This window comes from Eleutherodactylus coqui, chromosome 7 (genome assembly GCF_035609145.1).
Source record: "Eleutherodactylus coqui strain aEleCoq1 chromosome 7, aEleCoq1.hap1, whole genome shotgun sequence".
Classification (NCBI taxonomy): domain Eukaryota; kingdom Metazoa; phylum Chordata; class Amphibia; order Anura; family Eleutherodactylidae; genus Eleutherodactylus; species Eleutherodactylus coqui.
Genome location: NC_089843.1, coordinates 199,928,414 through 199,937,711, shown reverse-complemented (window position 1 = coordinate 199,937,711; position 9,298 = coordinate 199,928,414). Strand labels below are relative to the sequence as shown.

General features: G+C 49.5%; 1 pseudogene; it reads left to right on the top strand.

Moving 5' to 3' along the window:
* Positions 1 to 2,063: 2,063 nt before the first annotated feature.
* Positions 2,064 to 2,196, top strand: LOC136574179 (U2 spliceosomal RNA; annotated as a pseudogene).
* Positions 2,197 to 9,298: the final 7,102 nt, after the last annotated feature.

Genomic DNA, 9,298 nt, shown 5'->3' with positions numbered 1-9,298 from the left:
CATATATTAAAGGAGATGTCTCGAGGCAGCAGTGAAATATTTTTTTTGCCCAGTCCCCCTTCTTCAGTATACAATACTAAGTACCAATGTAAATGGCTTTTAAAGCCGGTTCCTACTTACAGTTCTGGCGTTTCATGAACTTATAAAAAGTTTCCCAAAGATGGCCGCCGCTTCTTCTCCCTGCGCTTGCTTCAGCCCGACGTGCTCGCTCCCGAGACGCCGGTCACGCTTCGTATTAGCAGGGAGCTGTCCAGTGCTGATCCTTTCCCGCACAAGTAACCCAGGCTTCGTAATAGCAGGGAGCTGTCCAGTGCTGAATTCTCAGCAGAAGGTACTGTAATGCCTCCCTGCAATTCACTTTCCACTGTTTTAGATGAAATAGTTTTTTCACCTAAATATATATGTGTGTGTATATATGCGTGTACACATTTTATATATATATCTATATATATATAGATATATATAGTATACGTGTGTATGAGTATACGCATACGCGTATTCGTGAGTGTATATATACACACACATTATATATATATACCCACACGTGTTTGTATATATGTGTGTGTATATATGTGTGTGTGTGTGTGTATATATGTGTGTGTATGTGTGTGTGTATATATATATATGTGTGTGTATGTGTGTATGTATGCATGTGTGTATGTATGCATGTGTGTGTATGCATGCATGTGTGTGTATGCATGCATGTGTGTGTGTGTATGTATGTGTGTATGCATGCATGCGCGCGCTTGTGTGTGTGTGTGTATGTGTGTGTGTATGTATGTGTGTATGTATGTGTGTATGTATGTATGTGTGTGTATGTATGTATGTATGTGTGTATGTATGTATGTATGTGTGTGTATGTATGTATGTGTGTGTGTATGCATGTATGTGTGTGTGTGTATGCATGTATGTGTGTGTGTGTATGCATGTATGTGTGTGTGTGTATGCATGTATGTGTGTGTGTGTATGCATGTATGTGTGTGTGTGTATGCATGTATGTGTGTGTGTGTATGCATGTGTGTGTATGCATGTGTGTGTGTGTGTGTATGCGTGTGTGTGTGTGTGTGTGTGTGTGTATGCATGTGTGTGTGTATGCATGTGTGTGTGTGTGTGTGCAGGCCCCGGCGGCAGGCTCCGGGGGCACTGCGGCAGGCTCCGGGGGCATGGCGGCGGCAGGCTCCGGGGGCATGGCGGCGGCAGGCTCGGGGGGCAGCGCGGCGGCAGGCTCGGGGGGCAGCGCGGCGGGGGCACTGCGGCAGGCTCGGGGGGCAGCGCGGCGGCAGGCTCGGGGGGCAGCGCGGCGGGGGCACTGCGGCAGGCTCGGGGGGCAGCGCGGCGACAGGCTCGGGGGGCAGCGCGGCGGCAGGCTCGGGGGGCAGCGCGGCGGCAGGCTCGGGGGGCAGCGCGGCGGCAGGCTCGGGGGGCAGCGCGGCGGCAGCATCGGGCGCACGGCTGCAGGCTCGGGCGCACGGCGGCAGGCTCGGGGGCAGGGCGGCAGGCTCGGGGGGCATGGCGGCGGCAGGCTCGGGGGGCAGCGCGGCGGCAGGCTCGGGGGCAGGGCGGTAGGCTACGGGGCAGGGCGGTAGGCTAACACATCACCCCCGACCCCTCACTTACATGGGCGGCTTCTAGGCAGGGCTTCTCGGCTGGGCGGCTTCTAGGCAGGGCTTCTCGGCTCCGCGCGGCTGGGCTTCTCGGCGCTGGGCGGCTGGGCTTCTCGGCTCCGCTCGGCTGGGCTGGGCTTCTCGGCTGGGCGGCTCTGCACCTTCCTCTAACAGAGGATGGTAGCAGAATGGCCGCTCCAGCGCGCTCCCGAGAGGTTACAGCTCTTCTGCGCATGCGCAGAAGAGCTGTAGCGGCTAACACACTGAAGCGGCTCGTGCTGAGCAGAAGACCGGACTGCGCAAGCGCGTCTAAAAAAGCAAGCCGCCAGCGATTTTAGACGGAACCATGGAGACGAGGACGCTAGCAACGGAGCAGGTAAGTGGAATAACTTCTGTATGGCTCATATTTAATGCACGATGTACATTACAAAGTGCATTAATATGGCCATACGGAAGTGTATAACCCCACTTGGTTTCGCGAGACCACCCCTTTAAATGGATTTTTAGAACAGGGAGCTGGAAAAAGAGCTTGCTCTGTCCACTCCACGCATTGACCTGGTATTGCAGTACCTCCAGGACCGGTGCACCCCCTTTCCTACAACAGTTTCCAAAAGCAGAAAAACAAAACCGACGAGCAAGAGGTGCAGCGCAGCTGTGGCGGCTGCTGCTACCACCGCCCAAGCACTTTGATTGACACTCAGTCCGTCTGCTCGCAACATTGTATCCACTGAGCAGCTGCGTCTGCCAGAGTGTGCACAGCACAGGTACAACTGGAAGCAAAACAACACACACACACCAGTTCATATGGCAGCCGCACTCTATAGTTCGTACCTACCGCTGCGCTAATAGCCAAGTTGGAAACATCGGGCAGGCACAGCGTATCCTGGCAGCCTGCGTCTGTATGCTCCACGTATTCGGGTCATGGGTGTATGTGCAGGGGGCCCGGAGCCCCAGGGGGCCCATAAAGTCTCTCTTCCCCACATTGTAAACCAATGCTATCAATGAAGCTTTATAGTTTGGGGGCCCAGTTCCAGACTTTGTACTGGGGCCCCGCAGCTTCAAGTTACACCTCCGGATCAGGATAATGCTAGGCCATTCCAACCAGCCTGTGTGTGTGACCTGCAGTCGCTGGTAGTCGGAAAGCGGCCGGCCCCGGATGCGCGCTTCAGAGTGGACAGACAGCAGCGGACCCCCAATCACACAGGCCCAAGGCTTGCTATGTAGCACGGAATACCTCATTTGACTGCAGCACTCCACGCGGGCTGAGATATACGCTCCACGTGGGATGGGCAGTATTCGTCCATGAAGATCCAGGCCAACGTTTAGAGATGGAGCAACACTCGGGGAGCAAAGAAGTCCAACGAACGGACGTCTACTTTACAAGGATGTATTGCTTTATTCAATGCATTGTCACAGAAACAGTTCAACCGCTCGATTACAGACCGCAGTCAATACAGTAAAGAAAGAAATGTGTCTGTTTAATGTAAACTTGCATGGAGCTCGTTTGTCAGCCACTGACTGAATGCTGCTGCTGCATGTCTAAAACGTGGTCTGACGTTACATGCACCACCAGGGATAAGGCCTTGCCTATAAGCATTCCCCAGCTGGCAAAAACGGAACCTCCCTGCCTATTCCTCACCATGGAAGAACGGAACCTACCTTTTTTTAAAAAAAAGAAAGCCACAGCAGCAGCCAACTCGATTTTGGTAGGCCGCTGTCTCCCCCTTGTGTGCTGCATAAAAAATGCACTCCACTAAAAATAACAATGATCCACGAAATAGAGCGTATGGAGAGAATGAGGCTTCTAGATGAGCCGTCAGGCTATGATAAATTGTATCACACCTGGGCGATATGGATAGATGCCCGGAGCTCACCCCTATTTACCAAGTGGTTACAGACAGGGACATGTGAGTAACACGTTTAAACCACAATCGTAAAGAGAAACAACAATCCCGGAGCCCGCCCCCCCCCCTCCTTTTTGTTTTATTTTCTCTTTCTCCCGTGTCATAGATACCTACCCTCCCTTACCACTCCCCCCCCCTTACCCTCCCCTCCTTCCCCTGTTTGTAGACCTTATAAAATATCACAGACAAACATGATATAGTTCAACTCGAAATTGATTTATTAAGTTTCATTGTCAAAGTTATTTTTACATTGCTTTGAGATAAGGCAAAAGTTTCCCCCCCCCCCTCCATGAAACCAATAAAACCTATATTGAATAAAATAAAAATGATGCAGTTACCGGTAGTTCCGCAGCTTCTTGGTGGAAATAAAGACCATCTCCCGTCTCCCAGCTGCAGCAGAGACTGACTGAAATGGCTGCCAAGCCCGGTATTAATGCTTCTAAATTGATGACATCACAATGGAGGGACATCAGCCTGCCATACACCTGGCTCATGACATCACAAAGGAGTGACATCGTCAGCCTTCCAAACACCTGGCTCAATTGCATACAGTATGTATGTATGTATGCATGTATGTGAGTCTATCTATCTATCTTTATTAATTATGTAGAATATAGATATGGATTATTTCTAAAATACAGATTTTGTAGATATAGATTAAAGATAGATTTAAGATTGTATGTGTGTGTGTATATGTGTGTATATGTGTGTGTGTGTGTGTGTGTGTGTGTGTGTGTGTGTGTGTGTATGTATGTATGTATGTATGTGTATATATATATATATAATGTATATATGTAAAAAAAATATAAAGTATGTATGTATGTATGTATGTATGTATGTATGGCGGGCGGGCAAAAAAGGCCTGCTGTATGTTTTTAAGTTCTTCGGATGACCATGCCGCTCTAATATTCTCCTTACTAGGGTCTACTAATGCTGGCCCAGGGGAAGGCAATAAAGCCCTATGGGGCCGAAGCCAATTTCCCTTATTTTAGGTAAAAAGTTTCCATCCGTCCCCACTGGAAATGCGGCCGGCCGAAGAGATCCCTCCAACCGACCGACCGACGCACCTTCAGAGACAAACTAGTGCTTGCTTCTAGTGTCATCGCCGGCTTAACCATCCTTTGTAGGGAGCTGACGAGTCCTGCAGCAGCAGCAGGCTCTGCAAGCCTAGGATGCGTGAGCACGGTGCAAGAGGAAGGACTGAGGGTGTGAGGCTGGGCGCGGTTGAGAAGGCGTGGGGCGGGGCTATGGAAAGTTTTACTAGCTCTCCCAGCTGCCTGGGTGCATTGTGGGTGCGCCCAGAGTGCTGGCTGAGCATGTTGCCTCAAGCCTTGGAAGTGGAGTTGGGCGGACCGGGCTACAGGTGAAACCCGTTACGGGTTATCGCTTCTCGGCCTTTTGGCTAAGATCAAGTGTACTTTGTACAGGAAGTCTTAGCCAGAAGGTAACTCGGGTACCCCTCTCCTCTGCCTGGCGGGATCGCCCACTCCGGTGGGCTTCACCCGCCTGCTGCTATTGGGGAGAGGGATTAGTCCCAGGGTAAACGAGTCGCGATCCCCCGGCCTCTTCTGGTCTCCGGGCCAGAGGAGGGCACCCACCTAGTTGGACATCACAAGAGCGGTCTTGTGATAACGACGATTTCTAAAATGGGCGAGGGCCCTCACGACATACCGGCTTACGCGCGGATTAAGAACACGATACGTGTCTCTTTTTTGGACAGTGCGGACACACGTGGCTTGAAGTATGTGGTCGAGGACGTGCTTAAAGGAGCTTTTAACGCGCAGAAACGCGAAATACTAGCGATACAAGATTACCCCAAGCGTCGGATCTATGACGTAACTTTTACCGAAAATGGCATTTTCCGTGACGTAGTGGCAGCGATTCCCGAGAAAAAAGATCCGAGGCTTGAGGGTGTCTTGCTAGTCGAGCACGTCCTTGACATCACTAAACTCGTAGTGATTAAGATGTATTCTCCCTACATTGACGTGAAAGAGGTCGAGGACTTCCTACTACGTTATTTCAAATCTGTCAGATGTATGGGAAAGATAATGAACGAGTTTGGTATTTGGACCTCAAAATGGCGATTCCAGGCCACGTGTGTAAGTGACCCCAGTCGGCCCGGGGGAGTGATCTTACCGCCTGCGCGTTTTAAATTGGGGAAAGTGAATGGCGACCTGTACTTTGCGGGAATGCCTGACTTCTGCAGGATTTGCTCACAATACGGTCACCAAAAAGAAAATTGCACAAGTACATGCAAGAAATGTGGGGGCACAGACCATGAAACGAGTCAATGTAAGAAAGGAAAAGGGTGCTTTTTTTGCGGCGGTGTTGGTCACCTCTACACGTCTTGTCCCCACAGAGCACAGAAAGCGGAGCAGCAAGGGCGGCCCGGACCCGAGGAGCGGCCAGGGCAGCCAGAGAACCGAACAACACCCCCCCAGGGAGAGGAACCTGAGGAGATGGAGGTCTCCAGTGGACCCCCCAAGAAGGACGGTTTGGAGCAGCGGAGCATCAAGCGGAGGGTGAGTGATCGGCGGACAGGCTCTCCCTCCCGGGAAACCGGTGGAGGTAGTAGGGCCAAGGAAGCCGGTCCAGACCCTCCCAAGATGCCCGCTCAAGCGGTGCCTGAGGCGGAGGACCCGGGGGGCACGGCGGCAGCAGCAGCAAACAAAAGGAGGAAAGGCTCGGGCGGAAGGTTATACTCGGAGGTGGTGCAGGGGGGAACTCCGGAGATCCCGGCGGAGCCGGAGGACCCGGAGAAAGTACCCCCTGCGGTGTCATCGCAGAAGGCCCCTCCCCCTCCTCAGCAGGAGGGGGCGGGGGGAGCCACCTCCGAGAGCGGTGGATCAGGAACGAGCCGAGTACCCACCCCGACAGAAGGGGAAGAGATGGAGACGGGAGCTGGCCTGCTAGCCCCCCTGGAGATTCCGGAGGGAATACAGGCAATATGGGATCTCACGCAGATCCCTCTCTCGGGCACCGTAGGGGGTCCACTTAGTGAGGTAGGTTCCTCTCCAGCATCCCCGCTTACGATGGATTCGGATGTGGGGGGGTGCGAGAGTGCCAGCAAGGTCTTTGGTTTGCCCGGAGACTTCTAAGAGAAGACCCTCGTTATCACCTAGTCTCCAATGGCTGCTCTATCGGGACTCACTTTTAATGTCAGAAGCATCGAGAGCCACGTGAGGAGGGTCGCCCTCTTCAGCTATCTGACAATTTTCGCTGCCTCCGTTTTCTTCCTGCAGGAGTGCGGGATCCCGCATAGGGCCCAGTATAAAAAATACCAAGATGACTGGGTACATGGACCGTCGGTCTGGTCCGGCTCTAACGAGACCAGATCGGCGGGGGTCGCCATTCTTTTTAAAGGAAACGTTTTAATTGATACTATTAACGAAATTTTACCAGGCAGAATTTTATTGGTCAAGGCTTTTATTAATGGTATAAAATGGCAGTTTTTAAACTTTTACGGATCAGCAGATAAGAACGAACGTGCAGAAATGTTAGAGATTTTACCCCTTTTTATTAGCGATTCTGATCCTCTTATTTTAGCGGGGGATTTTAATTGCATTTTAAAGGGGGAACGCCGGCTTTCCAGATCAGTAAGTAGAAATTACGACAAGACCTCTGCTATAATAAGCAACGTGATTTTAGACGCCAAACTTACTGACGCTTTTAAAACATGCAACCCCAATGCATCAGAGGAAGCCGGCGTCGCCTGGAGCAACAAGATCTGCAGCTCCAGGATAGATTTTATGTTCTGTTCTTATCAAGTACTGCCTTTTAGATGTGATTCTTTTACTAACGTGTTTTCTGATCACAAGCTTTTATATTTTAAAGTTGATACCGTTTTTAAGAGAAAAGCCGGTAAGAATGCCTGGAAATTTAACGTGTCCCTTTTAGAAGATCCGCAGATTTTATCTGATTTTATCACTTTTTATAGAAACTGCAGGCGAGTGAAAGATCCCAACACTCCCACCAGCCAGTGGTGGGAGAAGATGAAACAAAAATTCAAATCATTTTTTATCAAGGTTGGGATCGCCAAGGCTAAAGCAAAACGCACATTTTATTCTAATCTGAATACTCGCCTGCAGACCCTGTATAAGTTCCGTGAACATGATATAGAGGTGGACCACGAGATCATCGAGGTGAAGAAAGAGATCGCCCGGTGCCTGGAGCAGAGAGGAAAAGAGATCATATTCCGTTCGAAAGTGAAACATCTGGAGGAGAACGAGACCTGCTCCAGGTACTTCTTTAAGAAAATACGAGACAAGCGGACAGTCCTCGATGATCTCGGTGGCACCAAGGACATACAGGGTATTTTAAAGAAAGTGTATGAGTTTTATGCGGATCTTTTTAATACAAAAACTGTTGACAGTGATTTTATGAACGACTCGTTGAAGGAGATCACTGACGTTTTAGATCCTGGTTCTTGTGAGATTTTACTAAGGGACATCACAGAACAGGAGATTTTAGACACTATTAAAAGTTTTAAACCAGGTAAGGTGCCTGGGCCCGATGGTATACCCATAGAGTTTTATGTCACCTTTTTTGGTATTTTTAAGGATGACCTTTTCTCCCTTTTTACTGAGGTTTTTATGTCGAAAGCCCTCCCGGGGTCCTGGAAGAAGGGTGACGTGTCTCTTTTATACAAGAAAGGAGACAAAACTGATATCAAAAACTGGAGACCGATCACCCTTCTGAACAGTGACTACAAGATAATGGCCAAAATATGCGCAAATAGACTCAAGACCGTAATAAGCAAAGTTGTACACCCCAACCAGGTCTGTGGGGTGCCCGGGAGGAGCATATGGGAGAATCTTAACCTCTTAAAAGATTGTATTAGTGACACAAAGTCCAGGAACGGGAAAATGGCGGTTTTAACTATCGACTTTGAAAAAGCCTTTGACCGCGTGTCACATTTTTATCTTTTTAAGGTTTTAGAGAGAATGGGTATACCGGAAGGTTTTTTATTGTCTTTAAAAGCGTTTTACAACAACTGCACGAGTAGAATTTTAGTCAATGGTTTTAGGACACAGGAAGTGCTTTTAAACTCCGGGGTGAAGCAGGGGTGTCCCTTGTCCCCACTACTTTTTATATGCGCATTAGAGCCTCTTTTATGCACCATACGGCGGGACAAGCAGATCCGTGGGATCCCCCTGCCCGGCGGGCGGGGGATCGAGGCCAAAGTAGTGGGGTACATGGACGATGTGACAATTCTTGGAAGGGACACCCTGTCGATCCAGAGAGCAACCAGACAAATAGAGTTTTATTGCTGCGCCTCGGGTTTTAAGGTAAATTTTAACAAAAGCAGTATTTTAAATATCGGGGACCTGCCATTGTCAGATGTCCCCATTCCTGTGTCCGACTCGGTGCAGATTTTAGGTGTCTCCTTCAACGAGGACAACAGAGGTCTTAACAGCTGGGACTTGGTGGCACAAAAGATAAACAAGAAAATATGTATGTGGAATATGAGAAGGTTGACCATGCAGGGGAGGGTTTTAATCATAAAAATGGTGATTTTACCGATTTTATTGTATTTAAGCCTAGTGTTCCCCCCTCCTGGTAGAGTTTTTAACAAAATCGTAAAAGCTGTTTTTACCTTCTTCTGGAGCTCCAAAATGGAAAAACTAAAAAGAGAAATAGTAATGAAGCCAAAAATAATGGGCGGTAAAGACTTCCCCGATATAAAAGCCTTTTTATACATAAAGTATTTTAGCATGTGCCTAGGCGCACTTTTTAAAAACCACGCATGGTCTTACTTTTTACGCTACAACACAGGTTATTTTATGAGGC